The sequence below is a fragment of the Vombatus ursinus genome, unplaced genomic scaffold (assembly GCF_900497805.2).
Source record: "Vombatus ursinus unplaced genomic scaffold, bare-nosed wombat genome assembly UNPS02014808.1, whole genome shotgun sequence".
In the NCBI taxonomy this organism is placed as follows: Eukaryota; Metazoa; Chordata; class Mammalia; order Diprotodontia; family Vombatidae; genus Vombatus; species Vombatus ursinus.
In genome coordinates this window covers 1735613-1747401 of record NW_020954586.1, presented here as the reverse complement: position 1 = coordinate 1747401, position 11789 = coordinate 1735613, and the positions used below count along the sequence as shown (strand labels likewise).

Here is an 11789-nt window from a genome sequence, read left to right as displayed (position 1 = left end):
AAGACAGGCAAAGAGGAGACAAAACTATACCTTATTTGCTGATGACATAATGGTTTCCATAGAAAATCCCAGGGAATCTGCAAAGAAACTAATTGGGAAATTTAAGGCTTTGATATTGGCTAAAATGGCTACCTCCATTGTAGTCAGACTATTCAGTTCCCACATATCTACTCCAACAAAGCCCTGGAGACCACAGCATGTGGAATAATCTATAAATGCCATGAGAAACTACCGTAAGTGATTTCTGAATGCATAAGAAGCTAACCAGAAACCTGAGGACAGTAGGAAAGAGAGTCACTGGAGGTCTGGTACCAGCAAAGGATAGCCTCCCAGCACAACCAGATCTGGGCCAGGGTCATGTTGAGTCTACAAGTCTATGTGTGTGGAGGCAGCAAGAGCAGAGAGCTCTTTCAAGAAGGCCCCAGGGTGGGGACATTAGAAGCCCCGGGAGTGGGAACCAGTAGGGACCACTTTAGTGCAGCTGCCCTCAGAATAGAATAGCCCTGGTCCAGGGATTCTGAGGACCCCAATACTCTTCTTGAGGAATTGGAGAGGGGCCAGAAGACCCAGGTCTCTGAACCTCAAAGAATCTAGGGGGCCTAACCCTGTGAGGTGGAAGTCAGTTTAAAAGCCCCGGTGACCCAAAGTGGGACCAAAGGAGAGTCAACCAAAACCTCACTAGGGGCCTGAGCCTGGCCCTGGCACAAAGGCCTAGTTTAGGAAATAAAGCTAGAGAAATGGGTAAATGTAAGACAATATTGACCTGTATCAGAAATTTTTGTAGATATATTCTCCAAATGAGCAACTCTGTAAGAACTGCTAGCAGAAAGTCAAAGAATGTTGCACAAGTACTACATAAATACCTAGAAGAAATGAAGCAAAAGATAAAAAATTAAGAAAAAGCTTTAGAGGAAAGAATTAGTAATAAAATAGTTTAAAACTGTTCCCTAAGCTTCATTTAAGAAAGTCTCTAGAAACTGGATTACCTCAAGCACAAATCATTGACTGTAAGGCAGCAAGAAATGTTAGAACAAAGTCAAAAGAATGAAAAAAGGGGGAAAAAGTAAAATATCATATCAGAAAGAACTGATAAGGAAAACAAGCAAAGTAGAGACAAGTATCATTGAATTCCCAGAAAACTAAAGAAAAAAAAAAGCCTGGAGACTATATTAGATTTAGATGATTAAAGCTGGAATACACTAATCACCTCCTGAAGGGAAAAACTCTAGGAATCTTAGAGCCACAATGCTTCCTGTCTCACATAAAATATGTGTGTGTGTGTGTGTGTGTGTGTATGTATGTGTGTATCCCTAGCATACAGAAAGAAGTTGTTCAAATATCAAGGAACTACAGTTACAGTTCATCTAAAATCCATCAGCTTCTACTGAAAACCAGAGGAGACCTTGGGATACAATATTTCAAAAGGCAACTCAGAGTTAACCTGCAATGTGGAGTATAATCCTACCAGGGATTGGGGAAATGGACCTTTCCTGGAACAAAGGACTTTGAAGTGTTTCTGATAAAAGACAAGATTTTAGTAGGAACTTTGAAATGCAAATAGATTACAGAATAACCTTGAAGGTAAGTTTATTTGAGTAGTTGGAATACGCTGTATGATTATGTAGTACCAACATTCTGTTTGGGCTCATGAGGAGAAACACATGTTGCTTAAGAACCTTAATGTCTTCAAAGGGTAGTGAGGGAGTTAAACGGAAAGCCCTGGAGTGAACTGCTGTTTTCAGGGTTTGGAGAAGAGAAAGAGAAGAGAGGGTAAACAATATTATTCGTATATATAATGGGCAAAGGAGTTTAACGCACAGGCAGTTTGGTGTATAAATTAGCCAAACTCAACAGGGATTTGGGGAAGGGAGCTAAGATGGAGGAAGGTAATACCATGGAAGGAACATACAAACGAAACAAACTTCCTCATCCTAAAATTAAAATGGGGAGAGAAAGGAACTAGGACCTAAAGATTGCTTTAGATTGCCTTAGTCAGTCGGGAGATGGCTGAACAAGGTGTAATATATGAAGAATGGAATATTATCGTACCACAAGAAATTACGCTGAGTGAAGGAAGCAAGCCCAGGAGAACAATTTCTACAAGATCAGCAACATTGCAAAAAAACAACAACTTGGAAAAACTCACGAACTCAGATCAGTGCAATCACTACCTGTCCCTAGAGGACATAAGTGTGTTACCTGCTTCCTCATAGAGAGGGTATGGGCACAAAGCACAGAGACATTTTGGAGATGGATATTTAACACATGCAATTTGCTTGACTATGCTTATTTGCTATGAAACTTTTTTCCTCATGGTTTTTAATGGGAGTGGTCAAGGGAGTGGATTAGAATTAGTGATATATATAGGGCCCATTTTAAAATGCTTTAAATTTCACAGACTATTTGTATTATGAATAAGCTTGAGTCTACTTTCCCTTGCTATTGAAGAGAACAACTTCTAGCTCCACCTCTGGTTGGGGGTTAGGAGACCAGGGCGTAAGCATGAGCTGGACTGGCCCAAATAGTTGCAACACCCCAAGGCCATGGTGTCCTGACTGGACAGAAGTATCAAGTAGTGGTGGTCATTGGAAGCAGTGTCAGCAAATCAGCATTCATTATCCAGTTCAGCCAGTCCTATCTCATAGATTATGATCTAACAATTGAAGATTCATACACCAAACTGGATAGATTTTAGGGAAGTGGTTTGATATTCTTGGCACAAAAGGGCAAGAAGAGTGTAGGGTGATGAGAATATAAGATATAAGGATTGGAGAGGATTTCCTGCTGGTCTTTTCAGTCACCTATCAAGGAATCTTTGAAGAAATCTATAAAATGCATCAGCAGATCCTCAGACTAAAAGACCACGATGAGTTTCCAGTCATTCTAGTTCATGATAAAGGAGATCTTAACCATTCAAGATGGGTAACACAAGGAGGATAGCAAACTGCAAAGCAAACTCAGTCATTCATGGAGGCATCTGCAAAAATTAGGATGAACTTAGACCAACCTTTCCACGAAATTGTATGGGGTATTAAGAACTTCCAGAAGAAATACTGTTCTGCCTGAGAACCAGTCAAAGGAAGAGAAAGATGAGAAAAGTCATTGTATTATTTCCAGGAATTTCATGTATCTTAGCTACTGACTTCCAGAAAAGTCTCTCTTTTGTTCCTTTCCTTCCTTCCTAATTTACATTCTCCTGTTGGATACCTCTCTGGCCTTACACACATATTCTGTTAATGGCTAACTTTAGTCCAAGAAGAGGACTAAATCCTGGCCTTGGAGATAACAATGTTATAGACATGTCTGGACAGATGTAAAAAAAACACTAAGGTTGCTTCTCTAAGACCATCCAATTATTATTTTTAAAAGCTAGATGCGTATACCTACAATACACACACTTTAAGGTTTTATAATGGGGATATAGTACCCTCGGGGCCCAAATTTTCATCCAAGTTAAAACTATATATAAAATGATTAAGTTTTACTTCTGATATCATGTTGCCTATTATCACCCTAAATCAAAACTTGGGGAATTTTGTGGTGAGTTCTTATTTGTATTTTGTTTGTGGTGGAGAGATGTGAAGGAGCTTTTTTACCAAAGAAATTAAATTTTTATTTCAACTTCAGTCAGCCTTAAAGCCACTGAAGTGACTTAGCAAAAATGTTGTATCTTAGACCTCATGGATTACTGTAGCTTCTGGTTTCCAGAGGCTAAAAACATCCAACCACTTATTGTATTTTCTCCCATGTGTCCGAATAATTATAGGGTTTTTATTGCTCTTCTCATTGTTGCTGTGTGGTTAATGATGGTGTTGTTCTCTGTGACCAAATACCTGCACTCATTCTGGACAGAAGTATTTCAGTTTCTTAGGAAGCTCCCTCAGGTCAAACAGTAATTTCTTTTTTTCTATTTCTGGGTAAGAATTTCTTTTTGTTTTTTGGGTTTTTTTTTTTAAGGCAATTGGGGTTAAGTGACTTGCCCAGTGTCGCGCAGCTAGTAAGGGGTAAGAATTAAAAAAAAACAAACTAATTTTAATGTAATATAAAAAGTAATTAATCTTTGTAGGGTTGGAGATGATTAATGTATTTGCTTTATCCTTTCATTTGTTTTCTTATCATTTTCATATATTTGTTGGTACATTTTTGTAGCATAACATGTATGTACAAAAGGTGAGTATTTAATTTTCTCAGTTTACTTCTAACAAAAAAAAATGCATGTGAAATTTGCAAAAACTATGGTAAAACTTACTCTTCTGGGTTTTAGTGGGACCCAATTATGGCCAGTGACATTGCTGGCCAAGATACTGTCACAGGATATGAAACCCAGGACATAGATCAAAGTTGCTCTCAGTAGCCCTTAGGAGAGATGGATTGTTTACATTAAGTATTAAACTGCACAACTTTGAACAGACTCTTACCGTGAATGACTTCCAACTTTTAAAAAAGTTTTATGGCTTGTGTTTAAGCAAAGATCCCTAATTTTGAGATGCTGTGTTGTTGCATAGTTACCACTCAACCAAATGTGTACAACAGTCCCATGACACTGATAAAGTATATACCCTTGAGCTCCAGGTGCTAGAATTAAACAAGATCTGTTATTACAAAGTGGGAAAACAATAAAAATGAAGAGAAGGAAGCACAGACAAGCAGGACAGTTTTGAAAATAAAATGTAGGATTTGTAATATACATTGTAAAAAGCAAGTGTTATGAAATGGAGATTCATACTTTCATATTGGAATCCTTTTGTGCTGTGTTGTGTATCTGGAAATGCTCTTTTTTGATGTTTAAGTAAAACATTTTAAAAAGATAATTCATAAGCTTAAAGAGAGCAGTTCTGGTGGAGAAGTCAGAAGATGAGAAATCAGATGGCAAAGGCATGAGAAATGAGTGAAAGGAGAGGAAATGGAGATAAGGCATATATACAGCTTCTGGAAGTTTACCTGAGAAAGAGGAGAGATACAGCATGATAGCTTGAAGACATGACAGGATTTATTGATTTTTTTTTTAGGTTGGGTAAGACTTGGCCATTTTGAAGTCAGTATGGAAGGAACCAGTAGATTGAGGAGTAGAGTGGGTTTGCTGGGAAAGAAGGGATCAAGTAGACACGTAGAGGGGTTAAAGGACAGACGCTTCAGAAATTGGAGGAAAGGATAATGAAGGTGATATTGAGGGGTTTGGATGGGCAGCGTGATGTACTACAGGGTCTCTACGTTTCAGTGCCTTGTTTGAGTGTTTACTGGGGGTGTTGGGTTCAGCTGTCTACTGTGGTTCCTTTTAGCTCTAAATCTATGATCTTATAAAATGAAGAAGAGGGAACTCATGGTGAGGGACCCCCATTTTATCAGTAAGATATGAGAGCAAGGTCTCCAGCTGAGATGTTTGGGGAGGTGAGGGGTGTTGTTAAAGAGGAGTTTTGGGATGACTGTATGTGTAGGACAGAAAATCCACTAGGGAGAAATAAAAGTATTGCAGGACTGATGACCAGTTAAGGTTAGACAACATACATCTGCCTTGGACGCAGTCACTTTGGTGCCATGATTTTCTCTAGCTCTGTTTAGCAGCATGCACAAATGGAGGAGGTAGATGGTAGAAGTGATTCAGGGTTAAGATTTAGCAAGCCTTGTGTGGCAATAGGACGGGGACAAGAAATTTGAGAGTGAAAAACAGTGAAATTGAACTGGCTAATCACATGGTTTATATTAGGAAAAGGAAAATAAAGTCAGATCAGCATTAATGACCTAAAAAAATTAGAAGGAGAAGGATTCAAGGTCATAGTCAACATTTACTAAGCCCCTGCTATGTGTCAGGCTCTGTACTAAGTACAGGGGATACAAATATGAAAGAAGAAAGACTGTCCCTGCCCTCAAGGAGCTTACAATCTGATAGAGGAAGATACACAGAAAGAGCTGAAAAGTTAGGAGGATTGCCGGGGGAATGGAGCAAGGTGCCCAAGGAGAGGGCATGGTGAAGTCAGACTTGTCCCAAAGCAGTGCAGACAGAAAAGAAATGGGATGCGCTGAGCTGCGCTCCCTCCTTAAATGGGAAGTTTGGGAGTTCATGGTTCCATCCTTCAGTCAGCGGGGCAGAGGGTAATGAGCTGATGGCATCTTGCTGGACAATGAGGTTTTCCCAACAGCTTCCTGGGCAAGAGGGAGAAGTCAGCCATGGGGAGAATAGGAATATTGGGATGTTATTGTTGGAGGATTGGCATATATTTTTAGCCATGGAAGATCATGTTAGGTTATTGGTGAGATACCCTATGCATGGCTGACATGGAGTAGAGGAGTCATTCATGGGATTTGAGAAGTTTGAGGAACCAGGATGTTAAAGTGTTTAAAGCAGCATTAACATGGGCCTTGACGTCTCCTAGGATAGGAGTGGGGACTGGGGAGAGGAGGAATACTGGCACAGAATTACCTCGGGATCAGTAAACAACAGCCACTGTGGCTTGGATTAGATGATAAATTGAGATGGCATGAACTTCAGAGGAATTTGCTGAGTGACCGCGGCAAAGGTCGAATTTGGAAGTTGCAGCAGGGAACAAGGTGAATTCTGCCCATCTCCTCAGGATGAAGGGGGATGGACTGAAATGCAGAATTATCTGGGGAGGCCAGATCCATGTGAGTGCAAACAGATTGAAAGACAGAAAGAGAAAAAGAGAGCTCCATGTGGAAATTGTTTCCGTGGCCTTGGCTATTCTGACTTACCTAGACAGAAAACTGATAGCTTTAAATGAAATTTCATATGTGGAGAAGATTTTAACTTTCTGAGAAATGATAGGGGTTTTTTTTAAGGTAACATTTGGTAAGAATTACCAAAAACTAAAGTTTACTCAGAGAAATCAGGCAAATGGAAAGGATTTCTTTGAGTGAAAAGTTAAATTAAAATTTTAATTTCAGTCTGTTGTAATTAAAACACTCACCGCTCAAAATCTAAGAGCTAAGTCAGTAAGGAAACTTTATTCCTATTCACATTACAAGCTATGGTATGGAAAGGTTCATGTACAAGGAGCATTCTCTAAATTAAGGGAACTCTGAACACATGCTATTTTCCCACCAGCATTTATAGCAGATGGAAAAGAACAGACGTGGAAGGAGTTAGCCTTGGATCAAAAGCTGTCTCCAGCTGTTCTTGGGAAGTGTAGCTCACATTGAAGCAGAGGGAGCAGATTGGCTAATCTGTCATTGCTTTCAGGCACAAAGAAGTAAGTGACACTGCCCGCTGACACAGAAATGGAGGCTAGTTTCCAGATGGATTCGTGCCAGGAGAGGGAAGATGCAGGGCCTGTCTCTTTACAGCAGACCGAAAACCTTTGTATGACCTTGCACAAATCAGTTCACCCGTGTCGTCCTCCACAAATGAGAGAGTGGCCTGGGTAGCCTTTGGGGTCCCTTCCAGCTCCTGATCTGTGACCCTTTGACTCTGAAGCTGCCTCTGACCGTTGCCACCTCCCATTGCAGTAAAGCCTGTAGGCTGGGAAACTTGACTTCAATTCCCGGCTAACTTCTACAACACATTAAAGAGATAGTTTGTAAGCCATTTAGAAATGGTCAGTGGTCACTAAGAGCCATTAGGTTTTCATCAGGAACAAGTCTTGCTAGGCAAGCCTAATTTTGTTTTCTGACAATGTTTCTTAATTGGCAGGTAAGGGGAATGTCCAGCCTTCTGCAAAGCACTGGACCAAGTCTCCCACAACAGCCTTGTAGATAAGAGGGAGACATGGGCTAATAGTAGCTTTGTTGTTGTTCATAGACAGTAGATAATGTACTGCATGAGGAACAGAGAGAAGGGAAGTTTGGGTGAACTATTCTTTATCGAAGACTGAATGTGAACTCCAATAGCCCACTATATTTTGTTGTTCAGTCATTTCAGTTGTGTCTGACTCTTCATGACCCCGTTTGGGGTTTTCTTGGCAAAGATACTGGAATGGTTTGCCATTTCCTTCTCTGGTTCATTTTACAGATGAGGAAACTGAGGCAAACAGGATTAAGTGACTTGCCCAGGGTCACACAGATGGTACTTGTCTGAGGCTGGATTTGAACTCAGGTCTTCCTGACTCCAGGCCCAGTGCTCTGTGCACTATGGCACCACCTAGCTGCTCCAGCACTATATTTAATAGGCCCCTAACAAGTAGATATCTCCCATTCCATCCAACCACCTATCCTGCTCATATTGCCCTATTATTCCCCAGCTGTTGCCCCACCTTTCCCTGCCCAAAACAGCACCCTTGACTACACCCTCAAAAACCACACTCCCAGTCAGTGGGGCTGTTAATCCATTCCGTTTTGGAACTTCTGCCATGTGGCCGAACCATCTTGATTGGTGAGTGAATGCAAAATCACCTAGTCCATTAAATCCAGCCAGCCCAGACCAGTTCACTTTCCACATCCCATTTAGCCGGCGATCCTGGCCATCCCGCCATCTGCTCTGCCACCACACATCGCCTCCTCCACTTCCACCTTCCACTTCATGCTCTAGTTACCCGGATCAAGCAACTATGAAGCATAATGTTTTATGGATCAGCTAAGCATTCCTGTGGCTTCTGAAGCTTCAAGCCCCTTCCCTGCCTCGTTACCCTGTATGTATTTATCTCTCTTAATGGAATGTAAGTTTCTTGAAAGCAGGGACTGCCTGACTTTTGTATTCATATCCCCAGCCCCTAACATAATGTCTAGCATACAGTGTGTGTGCTTAATTACCTTTTTTCATATTTATTGAGACTTTTTGTGGTGGCAAAGAATTGGAAACTAAGGGGGTGCTCACCTCTTGGGGAAGGGTTGACCAAATTATGGTATATGAATATAATGGAATACTAAGGCGCTATAAGAAATTATGAGACTATTCAGAGAAACCTGGGAAGACTATGGAACAATGCAGAGTAAAGTGAGCAGGACCAATTTATACTATGACCGCTATCTATTAAACAGAGGAAGTTTTAAGACCTTGCTCTGATCAACCCAATGATCAACCATTATTCTAGAGGACAAGATAACAAATGCTACCCATGTCCTGATAAATGATGGGCTCGTGTGAAGAATAAGGCGCACATTTTTGAACATTGCCCGTATGGGAATTTATTTTGCTTGGTTATGCTTCTTTATTATGAGGGCTTTCCTGATTTCTTTTTCAGCAGGGGGAGAGGTGGGAAAGAAAAAAATAAATGCTTGATAATTTAAAAAATTTAACTTTTAAAATGCTTTTTAATTCATCCAGATAAAGACAAATAAAGCATTTATTAAGTGCTTACCCTTTGCCAGCACTATGCTAAGTGTCAGGAAGGAACTTACACTTTAATTTGGGAAGACAAAACATAAAGGGGAGCTGGACAGAAGGGAGTATGGTGAGGTGACCTCTTAAGGGGCGAGGCTGTTGGTGAGCAGGTGCGCTCCAGAGAATTGAGCAGGAAATGATGTGCATATAGCGGGACCCTTCATGGAATGTTGATTCTTTCCAAAGGCTCCCCGATCAGGAAAGCAGGTCCTAGGGCAACACACACACATACACACACAGTATTGCAGCATGAAGCACACAGCATGAACTCAACCTCTCAGAATCCTGTTTCCTTCAAAATTCTGCTTGTGACACATTTTTTCCCCCAAAACAATAATTTAATACAAACTTTATACAAAGAAATGTGAAAAACTACTTCCATGTGCTAAAAGCAATTATTCTTCACAAATAAGGCCTGCCATGCTATTTCTGACAACTACAATTCACAAACATTCTGCTTTTTTTTTTCTCCTAGTACCTGTGTTTTGCTCTAATGTGGGTACACTACCCAGAGACTTGTACATATCAGATTTTTTTTAAACAGTGGGAGAACCTAAACACGAAAATGTACAGCAAAATGTACCGGGATGATATCATACACTTAATTTTCTCTTATACAGACATCAGTTACCTGGCTTTTGTTCAATGCCTGTGTTTCACACAACGTACAAAATGGTAGGGACTACAGCATGAGGAGTGCAAGAGGCAGCAGTGCGCAGCCAGGGGGCGCTGTCCTACTGGATGGATAGCATGCTGTGTCATGTTCACAGCAAGACAAGGTTCTGTCCTATGAATAATACACGCTTTACCCCCCACATCAAGTCCTTGGCCCACATCTCTTCGTCAAGGTGTCATTCCACGTGAAAGTCGTGACATACTCCTACACGAAATATTTCTGGATCCCTTCAGCCGCTAGTGACAAAAGGGTTTTGTTTGTTTTACAGTTTCTATACCGACATATTTTTATGTGTTTCTATGTATATGCTATTTCCCCAGGTGGAACATAAGCTCCTATTGGGACAACCAGGGTCAGTGGGCAAGATTTGGATGAAGATCTAGCAAAGGAGATTTCTTTTCAGGAAGACTTTTTTTTTAATGACAAGTGTTTTCCTCTATGCCTAAAACCCTTCCCATATTCATTAGCTTCTCTCAGTTATGGTTAAAAAAAAAAAAAGTAAGAAAGAAACACAGCATGTAAACTTTGTGGAAGGCTAGGTAGAGAAACTTCATTATTAACCATGACGGGAAGAAGGAAGTTGAATGACAGCACTATTGTCAAGTGGGCTTTAAACAATTTTCGAGCAATATACACGTAGGGAGTTCCAAAAGTCTTCATTTTAACCTTTAACAACTTCAGAAATAGAAACACTATAAACATAAAAAATATCATTTGAAAATTTAATTAAATTTCTTTATGCTTTAATTTTGTAAATTTTGAATGAAATTTTAATTTGAAGATGAGGCACCCTGTCATTACTCGCTGCCTGTACGAGTTTCTGAAAGACGTTGTCTCAGGCTGGTGGACTGGTAGAGGAGGTTCTCTTGCTTGGTCACCTGATCTTCGTCCATTACTTTTTCTTGTGACGTCATGTAAAAGCTGTTAGAAATGCATTAAAAACTCATTCTTTGGATGATCTTTTTAAAATAATATTTCATTTTTCTCCAGTTACATGTAATGACAATTTTTTAAACATTCATTTAAAAAATTTTTTTGAGTTCTGAATTTTCTCTCCCTCTCTTACCTCCCCCCTCCCTGAGACAGTAAGCAATTGGATATAGGTTAAACATGTTCAATCATGCAAAACATATTACCCTATTAATCATGTTGTGAAAGAAGACACAAACCCAAAGGAAAAAACCACACAGAAAGTGAAAAACAGTATGCTTTGATCTGCATTCAGACTTTTGAGTGATCTTATGGCTAGGATTAAAAATGCAATCTTTTCAATCATTGAGAGACTAATTAAAGTTTTTACAAAGTTCAGAAAGCAACTGGAGTAATGTATTGCACAAGACAGTGGTTACAGTGAATTTTAATAAGAAACATTAATGTTTCAAAACCTTAAATCATCAAACCTTCAAATGTTGAGGAAAGTCTGCAGCATATAGATTTCTGAATTTATTAAAGCTCAAAACTGGACTGAGACTTTTGGGACACCCCATAGAGTTTAGTAGGCATTCAATCTAGATTGACAGCTATCCTTGAAAGTGGGGCATGAATTTGTTAATGCCAGTGACTTTGAAGAAGCAGAACAAAGCAAATACGCACTATGGCCAGCACACCAGGGGAAACGAAGAGGAGGAACAAAGGAGTTTGGAAATAACTGCTCATTTTACATCAAAATGGTGACCGATTTAAAAGAGGAGTCCCTCATGCCAAGACAGGAATGATTATAAGCTGTCTTTCTTATTGCTACATCTCCAGTGAGTATTTCTCTGACAATTACCATTGCACACTCTCTGACTGGAAGTCTTTGCAATGGTCACAGAATTACAGATTCAGACAAAATTACTGAAT

General features: G+C 40.0%; 1 pseudogene; it reads left to right on the top strand.

The window, feature by feature from the left end:
• The first annotated feature begins 1876 nt into the window (after nt 1-1876).
• LOC114052600 lies at nt 1877-3066 on the top strand (annotated as a pseudogene).
• Nucleotides 3067-11789: the final 8723 nt, after the last annotated feature.